This window comes from Sus scrofa, chromosome 13 (genome assembly GCF_000003025.6).
Source record: "Sus scrofa isolate TJ Tabasco breed Duroc chromosome 13, Sscrofa11.1, whole genome shotgun sequence".
Taxonomy (NCBI): Eukaryota; Metazoa; Chordata; class Mammalia; order Artiodactyla; family Suidae; genus Sus; species Sus scrofa.
The window spans coordinates 20,301,362-20,315,249 of NC_010455.5; the positions used below are offsets into that span (position 1 = coordinate 20,301,362).

The 13,888-nt window shown below is 38.0% G+C and overlaps 1 long non-coding RNA gene across 3 annotated transcripts in view; it reads left to right on the plus strand.

The window, feature by feature from the left end:
• The window catches only part of LOC106505563, a 335,645-nt gene that overhangs the window by 242,988 nt on the left and 78,769 nt on the right, over nt 1-13,888 (plus strand). For all 3 annotated transcript variants that reach the window (XR_002338196.1, XR_002338198.1, XR_002338197.1), the window contains one exon: nt 6,620-6,784. This is a non-coding gene — a long non-coding RNA (uncharacterized LOC106505563). The remainder of the gene's footprint in view (nt 1-6,619; nt 6,785-13,888) is intronic.

The window sequence follows — 13,888 nt, forward strand, 5'->3', positions numbered from 1 at the left end:
CCTAGGACATGCTTAAGAAGCTAGGATATAAGTATCAGGAAAGGTGGGATCAGTTAGAGAGCCTGAATTAATACCCAGGGTCCCAGAACTCATTTTTCAAATGAAGAAATTCAAGATCTGGGAGTTTTTAGCATGTGGCAGAAGTCACATAGAGCCAGGTAAGATTGAGAGTTTGAATCCAGCTCCATCAGACTCTTAAAGCCAGGCTTCTCCCATTTTCATTTACTGCCTTTACTAAAATGGTGAGGGTGCATCCAGACTAAAGCTCTATTCTTATCACTGAGAGTTTTCAGAAATTGGGAGCCTCTTAAATTGGTGGCAAAAGAGTCCCCCTAGAGTAGGCTATGTTTCTGTGAACAGTCTTTTCTTAGACCTTTACCTAAAGGAGCTTGTTGCCATCACTCAACATCTGTAACTACCATGTGTTAATTACTTCTCACTATAGATCCACAAGAAGTGAAGTTGAAACATTCCTATTAACACATAAGGAAACAAAGTCTCAGTGACCTGCCTAAAATCTGCATAATGCCTTTGGTTTATAAGAGAAATATGTCAAGTGTTATACCAAGTCTTAGCATTCCTTGTTCTCACATTTTAGCAGAGTGCCTCACTGACAATTCCAACAGTAAAAATTATAATAATTATCAATTACAGATGAGGAAAATAAGTCCCAGAGAGCATAAGACCTAGCCTAATGGTAAGAAGCTAATCAGTGGTGTGCCCAACATTTCAGTCTAGACAGTCTGGCTCCAGGGCCAATGCTCTACTTAACTCACACACTTCATTGCTTATGCTAATATTTGACTTGATGTTTAACATATTTCAAGTACTTTCTCTTAAGTTAACTTACCTGACCTCCTTAGTAACTCTGTGAGTTAAAAATTATCATTATCCCCATTTAACTATGAGGACATGGAAGCTCTAGGAGGTTAAGTGTCTTGTCCAAGATCAATCATCTTGCCTCATTGGACTCTTCTTTCCTTTTTACTCTAAAGTCCTGATTCTACCCATTAACCTTTTTCTCTTCTTTTCTTCCTTTTTTTTTTTTTTTTTTTTTTTTTTTTTGGTGCAGCAACTAGATGTGATATCTCAGTTGCCAGACCAGGGGTAGAACTCAGGCCACAGTGGTGGGCACACAGAATCCTAACTCCTGGACTGCCAAAGAACTCTCTTACCTATGAATTCATCACGATGGGACTTTATTTCACTAGACATAGATGGACCAGCATGCTCTGTAAATCAGTCAGCTTTCTCTCTGAATTCTGTGGCAATAGATTGCAAAAATAATCAGAGTCCTCCATCCCTGCCTGCATCCTTGCAGTTCACCTCATGACTTTACAGCTCCTCCAATCAAAGTATGAAATGTATTTTTCCTCCTCTTCAGCCCAAACTGACTATGTGACTTGTTTTGACCAACAGAATGCAGAAAAGTGATTTTGTAACTTAGGTGTAAAGGGACTTTGCATACTTGTAATAGCTCTCTTGGAACTCTTTCTAGTTGCCATGTGAACAAGTCAGAGCTAGTCTGCTGAGGGACTCCCAAGGCACCCTGCTGAGGGCATGCTAGGGCAGCTAGTAACCAGTCAATCTGGCACTGGATTGCAGAGGCATTAACACCAGGGGAACCATTCAGATTAGACCCAGCCCAAACTGCTGACCTGTAGAAGTGCGAGCTAAATTAAACCTTATATTTTTGAGCCACTCAGTTTGGGGCTGGTTTACTGTACATTAAAAGTTAAGTAACCCATCAGGGTGCTAAATATTATCTCTTAATTTGCTTGGCATCCATGTGTTTGATTCCTCTTTCATCTTTCACTGCGATTACTGAAGAACTCCTGTTCTTTCAGAGGTATCCATTAAAATTTGATCTTACCTCAAATGTGTTCAGAGTGTGTCACTGAAAATAATTTTGGAGCAGAGGATATCCAAGTTTTGAGTCTCTTTTACTTGAAATTCTGCTCAGCTAAAGGTTAGGTAGTGTCCATTTCCACTATTCTGATTTGCCAATCATGTCAAGTTGCAGTGATAATGGGATTCTTTGAAGGAAGAGAGGTCATAGAGGAAGTAAAGGTGACTTAAGTGTCACAGAAGAATGTGTTTGGAAGTAATATTATGCGATTATTGCCTGCTTGCCCTGTGCTGGTCACTACCTAAAACAGACAGATAGATAGAAGGGTGATACATAGACAGCAAGATGGATGGATGGGTGGATGGATGGATGGCAAGATAGATAGATAAACAACGTAGCTTCAGATGTGGTAAATTTCATTCTAACTGCACTAGGTCATGTAGTTGTACAATCATTGATATTCTGATTATACCAAAATTATTTATATTTTTATGCAACAGCAAATCACATTGAAAAGGTCATATGATAAAAGCCCTCACAGTGCATTGCTATTTTTCAATTGTTTCTCTAAAACTGGGCAGTAAAATCAATGAATACAAGTGACTATATCCTTGACTTAGTAATGCTTCTGGCTTGGGTAAGAACATTTACAAATGAAGACAAATTTCCTATGAAGTCATTTTAAAAAAAAGGGGAATATCTGATGTGACTTTATTTATTATTTATTGACTTAGCTTTTTTTATTCATGCATTTATTAAATAAATATTTACTGAGTGTCTGCAATCTCCACTAAGTGTTGGTAAGACAAAGCGAAGTAAAAAATCAGTTGTAGAATGGCATAGGATACATTATTATGTATGATAAGTACAATAAAAAAGAATCAAATATAACATTATTTAAGCAAGAGGTTAAATCAGCTTGTGGACAACAAAAATACATAGATAAAATATTAAATGTAATATTTTGATTTGACATTTTTTCTTGTAATCTCTGGTTCATGGACCTGTTTATTCTGGCTTTATAAAAAAAAATCACCATATGTTTATCTTTAGTTCAGAATATATACCATTTCCTCTAGGGCACTGCACCGAAATTGCAAGGCATTACTTCCTAGCTGGTATTGCAGCTGACTTTTCAGCAGGCCATATTGTATGATGCAAGGTTTTTCCAGAAGATGGGGTACGTGTAATTAAATTAAATCCCAGGGACATCACTTGTTTTTCTACTTATTTCATTATGTTTTGAATTGATAACATCATTGTACATAATTCCTTGTTGATGTTATAGACTTTGAATCATGACAACAGAAGCATGTTTAGCAGATAAAGAAAGCTTGAATCTAACACAGGTGTTATTGAAATTGAGGATGAATTACTGGCTCTTCTATGAGCCAGTCACCAATGTCACCAGTGTCACCCATGTTACCAATAAAGGGATCCAATTTAATCATCTTTCTACCAGGAGAGTGGCTGAGTTTCTTAGAGTAAGGTACCATGTTTGGGACTCCAAGTGGTCCCTGCTGTGGATTAATTAAGAGTGAGCCAGATGCTCAACCAAAAGTGGTGTACATATAAGCAATGGAAAAAGATTATTTTTTGAAAGCCTATGTACAATCATCACCTGACACTATGGTCACATAGTCACATAGAACTTCACTGGGGACCTTGGTCAATGGAAAGACTCAGAGGAGACCTTGTTAATTTAAGGACCTTTTCTTCAATGAGGTCTTGAGGCCCATTTACACGTGGTACATTAACCTGTATTTACCCCACATCTTCTTGCCAGCAGTCTTCTTAGCACATTTCTTCCAAGGAATGAACCCTGTGTTTACAGATCTCTGTGGGTCATCGCTCCAGTATATCTTCTTACATTGTAAACCTTACATTTCTGCCTTCTTGGGATATTGCTCTTTCCTAAACTTGTTCACATCCAGTCCACTCTGAGTGTGGTTATAATGCCAAAGCTGTCCATTTTCACCTGGTACAAGCCTGTCATGTAGAACTTGCAATAAATTAATTTTTCCTCTTAAGTAGTTATAAATAAGTTTCTTAATCTCAGAACTATTGGTATTCTAAGTTGGACAATTCCTTTTTTGTCATGAGATGTTTCTGTGTATTTTAGGATGTCTAGCAGCATCCCTGAGTTCTACTCACTAGATGCCCATAGAATACCTTCCCTCTAGTTGTGACAACCAACAATGTCACCAAACATTCCTGGGGAAAAAGATTACCTCCAGTTGTAAACCACTAAGGTAGGGTGACAATGCAAATTTATTTGACTAGAATAGTCCCATCTTAGGCCTATTGTCCTCCCTGGCCTACTTTTTAGCTCAAACATGTCCCTTTTTATATGATAAACTATAGTTGCTCTAGTTATAAGCGACTCCCCAAGAGTTCAAAACTGTGGGTTGATGGAGGGGTGATTGTGTGCCAAGAGAATGCATGCTGTGTGTGGAGCCATCTACTCTTTCACCTCTCTCATGCTTCAGGAACGGCTTCGGTCCAAGCCCACATACGCCTTTTCCATTTGATAAAGTATGCTGGAGTGTGCATCTGACTTCATGGCTTGGCGGTTTTAGATAATATACAGTCTGTGACATCTGTTTCAGTTTGCAGGGGCACATGGATTAAGCATCACCCGGAGTTTAATATGAAGCAAGAGTATTTTTTTTTAATAATAATTACTTTGTAAAGAATGTATAGGATTTTTATCCATCAAATCCTAAGAAATGCGCTTTTCCCATCAGGGTTGTCACAGACTCCAGACAGCATCCCACTTACCCCAGATTTCAAGCATCATGGATTCGGCTGAGTTGTGAGCCAAGTGGCAGAGCTCTTTGCACTGTAACTTGGACCAGCTGGAAGTTTCCTCTTGCCCTTGAACTCACTCAAAGCTGAAAATGTTTTTTAATAATCTGGTAAATAGATTGGAAGAACACAACCAAATATGTCTATGTTGCCTGTAAAACCCTTAAAGACTACTATGCCTCCTTATTAGTAATCATAGGGAATGCAAGATTCAGGCCTTTTCCCCTTAAGAAGGTATATGCTGATATTCTCCAGGTCACTGAATCCCCAGAAATTAAAAGCATTCTGTGTTTGTAAGGGGTTTATCTTCTCAGCACTATTGTGCAAGTGTTTCCAAGGCATTAGCTGTAGTTGCTACTTTTAGCTTCCTAGCCTCACTTATATGATGAACCAGCATGATATATTTTGAGATGGTACAAAGATCATGTCCCTAAAAATTAAACTGTAAAACAGATACAGAATATTGAAATGATTTTAAGTCTGAAGGGTAAAATTGTATAGCTCTTTCTGCTAGAGTAAAGCAGTGGATCCTGGTGTCTCTTCCTTTAGGGATAAGAATAAATAATTAATCAGATTAATAGCAGCATACTGGCCACTGTAGAATATTTCTTCCAGCAAGCAGATCATGTCTAGTGAACTGGCTATAAAAGGAATTTTACCTAATTAAACATATGACTATTAATTGTCACCCTCAAGGACTCATCCATCTTTTGTACTAGCCAAATTGGTGAGTCAAATGGCAAGATGGGAAGGACCAACACTTTAAATCTCTCAAATTTTAAACAGTGGCACTTTTGAGATTTCCCCAGGGAATTTTGGTTCACTATATTTTTGGTTAACTGTTTTGGTACAGAAGGGATTCCAAAACCTTTCATTTCATCTTCCTAAGAAAATTAACCTTCCTCCCATGGATCAAATTACAGCTGTGATTATCCTAGTTGCTGGAGATATATAGTCTAAAATACACTTGAGAACCAAGGAAATATACTTGATATTGATGAAGAACTAGTTAGAACAACTCTGAGGTAGACTCAAGTCACAATCTGTTTAATACTTGACCTCTGTAAAGCCCTCACTATTTCCTATGAGTCATGATGACATTCTGGGTCCCCAAGGTAAGGGGGAAAGCTTTGATTTAAATTGAACTTCCCATAGTCTCTACATATGGGTAAAACTCTTTACTCAATGCCCACTTAGTTTGGCTAATGACCATGAGGCCCTTTGGGGAAGGCAAGGAGGAAGTCTCATGGTAAGTACCAGTTGTGTTATTGAGGAATCCTTTCTCAAGGACATCCAGCTTTGTCTTAGCTCAGAGAGTTCTGACTCCAGGAAGTAGCTCAAATATAAAAGGGTCCAATCATGATGTCTCAGGTATTGCCTTTTTTAGGCACAGAATTTGGGAAGTTATAAATCTCTGGCAGTGAAGTTATAAACCTCAGTGAACTACCCATCCTCTCTTGTCATACAGAACACCACTACGAATTAGCAGAAGTCATAAAGCCCTATGGTTCGGGCCATTGTCATCATCATTTTCCTGCACACTTTTTCCCTTAGACAATTATGACTTGCTAAATGGTCAGACCATTCTAGCATCCTCCAGCCCTCCTGGAAGTCAAGAGGTCAATTTGAAATTCTGCATCTCTTACCAACAACTCCAGACACTATTCGGTAGCAATGCTTGTTTCTTTCTCCTCCAGTTTCTTGGGTACTTGACGAAGGAGTTTATCTTGTTTTCTTTTGTAGGATTTTGTCGGATGCATTTAGGAATGAACAGTTAGTTGGTGTAAAAGAAACTTAGTCCAACATTTCTGTTTCCCAAATCTTTTTTTGATAACTAAATGTGAATATTATTAAAGCTGTATGTATAGAAATGTTAACATCCAAATAGTACAAAGTGCTTATGACAAAAATTAGCTCTTCTTTGTCTCACCTCTGCCTACTCTTTATTTCTTCTCTTTTCAGGATAAAGTAATCTTTTCAAGTTTTGAAGCCCCCATATGCCTACAGGAATACACTGCTTAGCAAGCCATGCCAGGCAGTTGCCCCTGGAGCCACATCACCATGGCTGAAAACACCACAGGAGCGATGGCCACAGACTCTGTGCACTGCTGAGCTCTGCTGGAGAAGGTAATTGCTGCTTTGCTATTTGACTTTCAACTACATATGGTAGTCTAGGTGATTCATCTCTAACTGACCCTGTGCTTTTACCTTCTACCCTAGAGACTCAGGTTCATGGATGAAAACTTCAGACAGTCCAGGTTTAGGAAAAGTGTCTACACTTCCTATGCTTGGGGGTGTTAAAAAGAATGTGTGTTTTCTGGAACTTATAACCTAGATGAATGGACCCTGCTTTTAATTTATCTTGAGGTACTAGCTGGAAGCAATAATGTAATGATGTATATATTTTTGAATATTTAATTTTATTGAAGTATACTTGATTTACAATGTTGTGTTAATTTCTGCTATACAGCAAAGTAATTCAGCTGTACATATATGTATTCATTCCCATAGAGGCTAATAATATATATTCCCAGTAAAAGCAAAACTTCATTCCTCTTCTTTCTTCCCCCTTTTCCCACTGGCTAGGTAGAAATGTGAAGAATAATTAATTGAGATTTGATGGTTATTAACTTCTACTCCCTGTGCTGATGAATTAGTGTGAACCCTGAGAATATATGGGGTCTACCCCTCCAGCCCTGGTCACACTGCCATCTTAGATTGAGAAAGATGGTTTTCAGCTGGAATTGGGCAATAGTTACAGATTTCCTGCCTGGAATAACTTGATAGTGACTCCAAATTTAAACTTTGAGAGGAAATGGGTCTCTTTTAGTTATATACACCCTCCAAAGAAAGGTAACTGGCCAGGGCAGGCCTGGGTCCATGGCCTTGAATCTCCCACATAAGCCTTGAACACATTATTAGTCATAAATCACTTTGCTCTCACCGAATAGTCTAGATGTCCTTCTTGCAGCTAAACCCAGGAAAGCAAGTGGTGTATGTACTGGCTTCATCCCCTGGCTCCTATTATACTCACCACTGAGGCATATAAAGAAACAGAAACAGCCTTAGAGAGTCTAAGGGTTGTTTGGCTTTAAACATTTTTTATCTTCTAATTGAATTAGTGTAAAAACAGTAGTTAAAATCTACCCTTGGCTGTTGTCATGAAAATCACAATAACAAATTAGCCTAAAATAGCCAATTTTCTGTGGTTTCCAAGGATACAGCCACAATTAGAATTGTCATCTGCCAGTCAACTTTTCTTTTACTTTTCAGAGGACATTAAAACAAAACCCTAGAAAGGGAAAGGATGGGGGATATTTTTTTCTTGCTAAATATATGTTAGAAGAAAAGGGGGGAAATTTCTGAAACAGATTCTTTGATTCTTTTCAGATCAGTTTAAGGAAAATGGCTGAATTGAGTCTGGTCCCTGAGAAGGCATTTAGTTAAAAACAAAAGCTCACGGTCTTGTGGCCCTTTTAGAGTCAGGGTGGCCAAGTCTTCTAACTCATAGGACCATGTCCTTCCTTGTCTTATTTTAGCTTTCATTGATTGACTGCTCTGCCGACAATCTCTTTTTAACTCCTTCTAACCATTTTATGAGGATGTATGCTAGACCCTGGCCCACTAAACATCCATTCCACCTTTTTTTGGACAATAGCTTTTGACTTCCTTTTAGGAAATTACCTTTTCCCCATCTTATACTATCCAGTTAGACAGTAAATTAAGATGCTCTAGCCATAGTGGGAATGTGAACCAAATCATACCATTCACAGTTAACCCTGGGTCAATAAATCTTCAGCTGAGTTTTAAAGTTACTGAAAATTGCTAGAATCTTTCTGCTTTGTGGATGTCTCCATGAGGCTATAGTGTTCCTGCTAACTTGTCCACAATGTTATCTTGTTTTCTGTGCTCCTTTGTTCATTCTGTTAATTATTGGTATCCTTCTAACAAGTGTCTATTCCTGCTTATATCAGTCAGAACCAAAAATAATGCCAAGTGTTATTATTCTATTTTAATTTGAGCAAACTGAGGTTCAATTAAATTAAATCTTTTGTCCAAGACAAGTCACTTAGTGATAGAGACTGAATTCAAACTTGCATCCACTCCATTCCCCAACCATTTCCTTTTATGTGAATTAATAAAATATATTCCTGGTTATACCCCAATTCAAGGACTTGTTTTTAGCAGTGGAATCAGGGATGACTCCTTGGAAGAAAATTTTCATTGCTCATACTTAACTTTTTTTTGACGTGTTGAGTCTTTACACATATTTGATGATTTTTCCCTGCCTATTCTTTTCATCTGTGTGCAGGAAGTGACACTAATCATCTCATGCACCAGAATCTGATACAGTTTCTTTCAAACTCTATGAAAATATCTGTTTCTTCCCTTCCCTTCCTTTTTCTTCTTTCTCTTTTCTTTCTTTCTCCTAGAGTCCTTACCTGTGAGTATCAGAATAGAAGAAGAAATAGGAATGTTTAAAATGAAGAATATTGGAAAGACCATAGGCTTAAGAACTATGCCGAACCAGATTTAAATTCTAGCTCCACTAATTTCTAGCTTGCTATTGGGGGCATCGCTTTATAGTTTTAAGAAGTTTAAATTCATTATAATTTTTGTTGCCAGTGTAGAAATCCAGGACATAGCTGTGTTTGGAGGGAGGCTGCTCAATGGTCTAACTGCTACATCTGGTCTACCTTGACATTGCCGAGCTCCCTGGAGCTGTCACTGTCTTTCCAAAAGCCCTGTTACTTGGAAGAAGCCAAGTTCAAAGCAGAGCCTCTTCCCTGCACTTGGTGATCTGCCTGAGGCAGACTGTGAGTATTCTTGAGTTTTTGTGCCAGGTGAATCTTGGCACCTAAACTAGAGGCTCTAACGAACTCTGAGGTTTGTCCCTCAAACACTTTCCCTGTGGTTCCTGGTATGCCAAGCCTGGAGCATTAGCCATGTCTCCTTGCAGTCCCTTCCTGCCCTCTCTATGTGCTCTTCTCCTCCACAGTGGAGGTGAATGGAAGCTGAGAGGGATAGTCCCTTCTTCTTTTCTTGATGAAACTCATTTAAGCGTCAGGTGAGTAGCTAACACCTTTCACTAGTTGTATAGTAATATGTGATAGACTGAATTTACTTCGGGGGCTTTAGGAGCTGTGAGTTAAAGATTTGTATTTAGGTTGACATGCCTCTCAAGCCAGAGTCCTTTTGTTATTGTTGAGGCTGCTTTTGGAATTAGGTAAATGAATACAATTATATGTGTGTGAGAGAACCTAAGACATCCCTTACTGGTCAATGAACCCTAATTTTCCTTCACCCCCTCTCCCACCCCATTGTCCTTATTCAGGATGTGAGCATCATAATAGAAAAAAAAATAAAATGCTTAAAATATAAAATATTGGAGAGCATGAATTTTGGTGCCAGGCAGAGAAAGGTTTAAAAATCTAGCTCTACTTATTGCTAGCTTGTTGTTGGGGAAAAATTACTTTCCCTTCATGAACAGCAGTATGTGACCTTATTCTACTCTAAAGGGTGATAATCCATATCTTTTAGTACTGTTGTTAGTGATAAATGTTATTTATTATTGTACATTGCACAGAGTAAGCAACTGTGTAAGTCAACAATAGATACATAAGTCAAGCCGAAATTTACCAGAAACTTACCCCTCGTTTACAGCTGACATATTTTTAAAAATGTGAATATATTTTTGAGTGGATGAAATGTTCATGATTGCTAGTTGCCCTTCTTGTAGGCTCTTTATTATATATTGCTATCATCTTTATTTTCTTTGGCTGCTGTAACAAATTACCATAGCCCTGGTGGCTTAAAAAACAATTTATTTCTTACAGATGTGAAGGTCAAAAGTCTCAAATAAACCTAATGGTGCTAAAATCAAAGTGCTAGCAGGGTTAGTTCCTTCTGAAGGCTCTTTCCATGTCCTTACCTTTTTCATCTTCCAATAGTCACCTTTTTTGGCTCATGGCCCCTCTCTCCATCTTCAAAGCATCTCCCCTCTGACCTCTGCTCCATCCTCACATCTTTCTCTGAATATGTACCGACTGCCTCACTCCTCCAAGAACCCTCATGATTACATTGGACACACCCAGAAAATTCAGGATAATCTTCCCATCTCATTATCCTTATCTGCAAAGTCTTAAAAATAAAAAGTCAGGAAGTTTCTGTTGTGGCTCAGCAGTTAGCAAACCCAACTAGCATCCATGAGGACACAGGTTCCATCCCTGGCCTTGCTCAGTGGGTTGAGGATCTGGCATTGCTGTGAGCTGAAATGTAGGTCACAGTTGCGGTGCGGATCTTGCGTTGCTGTGGCTGTGGTGCAGGCTGGCAGCTGTAGCTACAATTGGACCCCCAGTCTGGAAACCTCCAAATGCCACAGGTACGGCCCTGAAAGGCAAAAAACAAATTATATATAAATAAATAAATAAATAAATATATATATATATATACACACATATATACTATATATATATATACACACACATATATACTATATATATATATACACACACATATATACTATATATATATATATATATACACACACACACACACACATATATACTATATATATATAGTCACATATTCACAGGTTCCAGGATGAGGAAGGGACATCTTGGGGGAAGGGTTATTCAGATATCACAGTATGTTACTTGTAGCAATGTAATCCCCTTTTCTGATAAATTTAATGTGTTTTTGCCTCAACTTACCTTGTTTAGAATTAAGATCATGCCCCCTGCTTTCCTTTTTGTTTGTCATTGCCCTTATATCTTTTCTATCTTTTCATTTTTATCCTGTCTAATCATTTGGTTTAAGTCTCTTGTATACAGCACCTAGAGTTGTGGTTTGCTCTTAACTGCATCTAAAAATTTATTTTCTTTAAGAGCCCATTAAGACATTCTCAATATCATCTATTTTCTTTCTTTTTTTCTGATATTTATTTTTTTCTGATATTTTTATTTACTTTATTTATTTTTTTTAAATTTTCCACTGTACGGCATGAGGACCAAGTTGCACATACATGTATACATAATTTTTCCTCCCATTGTTGTGTTGCGATGTAAGTATCTAGACATAGTTCTCAATACTACTCAGCAGGATCTCATCGTAAATCCATTCCAAGAGCAATATTTTGCATCCATTAACCTCAAGCTCCCGATCCCTCCTACTCCCTCCCTCTCCCCCCAGGCAGCCACAAGTCTATTCTCCAAGGCTATTATTTTCATTTCTGTGGAAATGTTCATTTGTGCTGTATATTAGATTCCAGTTATAAGTGATATCATATGGTATTTATCTTTCTCTTTCTGACTTATTTCACTCAGTGTGAGACTCTCTAGTTCCATCCATGTTGCTGCAAATGGTGTTATATCATTCTTTTTATGGCTGAGTAGAATTCCATTGTGTGTATATCCCACATCTTCCTAATCCAATTGTTTGTCAATGGACTTTTGGGTTGTTTCCATGTCTTGACTATTGTGAGTAGAGCTGCAATGAACAAGTGGGTGCATGTGTCTTTTTCAAGGAAAGTTTTGTCTGGATAGATGCCCAAGAGTGGGATTGCTGGGTCATATGGTAGTTCTTGTATAGATTTCTAAGATACCTCCATACTTTTCTCCATAGTGACAAAGTCCAACATCCATTTATGATAAAAACTCTCACCAAAGTGGGTATAGAGGAAACATTCCTGAACATAATCAAAGCCATTTATGACAAACCCACAGCAAATATAATACTCAATGGAGAAAAACTGAAAGCCTTCTCACTCAAATCTGGAACAAGACAGGGATACCCACTCTCACCACTGCTATCCAACATAGTTTTGGAAGTCCTAGCCATAGCAATTAGACAAAAAAAAAAAAAAAGAAATAAAAGGCATCCAAGTAGGAAAAGAAGAGATAAAACTGTCATTGTATTTTCTGATATTTATAAATGTGCATTTGCATTTTATGTTTGTAATCCTTTGGTTAATTCTTAATTCTCTGTATAGATAAATACAAGCAATGTTCACCATCAGTCATCTTGCTGAAGACTTTCTAATCATCTAGCACATTCCTCAAAATAGCACATTGGCACCATATTTCCTGACACTTTGCAAAGCCAAATTGCCAGTAGCTCTTACTACTTGGCAGAATATACAATTCTTTTTTTTTTTTTCCAGGACTGCACCCACAGTGAATGGAAGTTCTCAGGGTAGGGGTCAAATCAGAGCAACAGCAACACCAGATCCGAGCCACATCTGTGAAAGGAACCCTCCTACACTGTCCATGGGAATGTACCATTTCAGCAGCTTTTTTTAAAAAAATTATTTTATTTTTTAATTTTTTTAAGTTATTTCCCCAATATAAATTTTTTTCTACTGTACAGCATGGTGACCCAGTTACACATACATGTATACGTTCTTTTTTCTCACATTATCGTGTTCCATTATAAGAGACTAGACATAGTTCCCAGTGCTACACAGCAGGGTCTCATTGCCTATCCATTCCAAAGGCAACAGTTTGCACCTATTAACCCCATGCTCCCAGTCCATCCCCTCCCTCCCCCTTCCCCTTGGCAACCACAAGTCTAATTTCCAAGTCCATGATTTTCTTTTCTGTGGAAAGGTTCATTTGTGCCATATATTAGATTCCAGATATAAGTGATATCATATGGTGTTTGTCTTTCTCTTTGTGACTTCCTTCACTCAGTATGAGTCTCTAGTTCCATCCATGTTGCTGCAAATGGCATTATTGGAATTATTTTTGTGTTGACTTTTGCGGCAACAGTTTTCTTTAGAATATAGTATATTCCTACAATATGTAGATTAGAATTTCCCTTTATTTAAGAAAAGTTTTCTTTTTTTTTCCTTCCTTTTTAGGGCCACATCTATGGCATATGGAAGTTCCTGGGCTAGGGGTCAAATCGGAGCTACAGCTGCCAGCCTATGCCATACCCACAGCAACAACAGATCTGAGCCACATCTGTGACCTAAGCTGCAGCTTGCATCAATGCCAGATCCTTAACCCACTGAGCAAGGCCAGGGATTGAACCCACATCCTCATGAAAACTAGCTGGATTCTTAATCTGCTGACACAACAGGAACTACTATTTTGGGAATGTTTCTTAATTTAAATTTTAGCTGTTTGCTCTGTATTAGGAAGAAGAGGAAATAAATTTGATGAAGCCCTAACTTATCTTGGCCATAAAATATCTGTCTCTTCTCTTAGTTCACTAGCTCTGTCAAAGCAG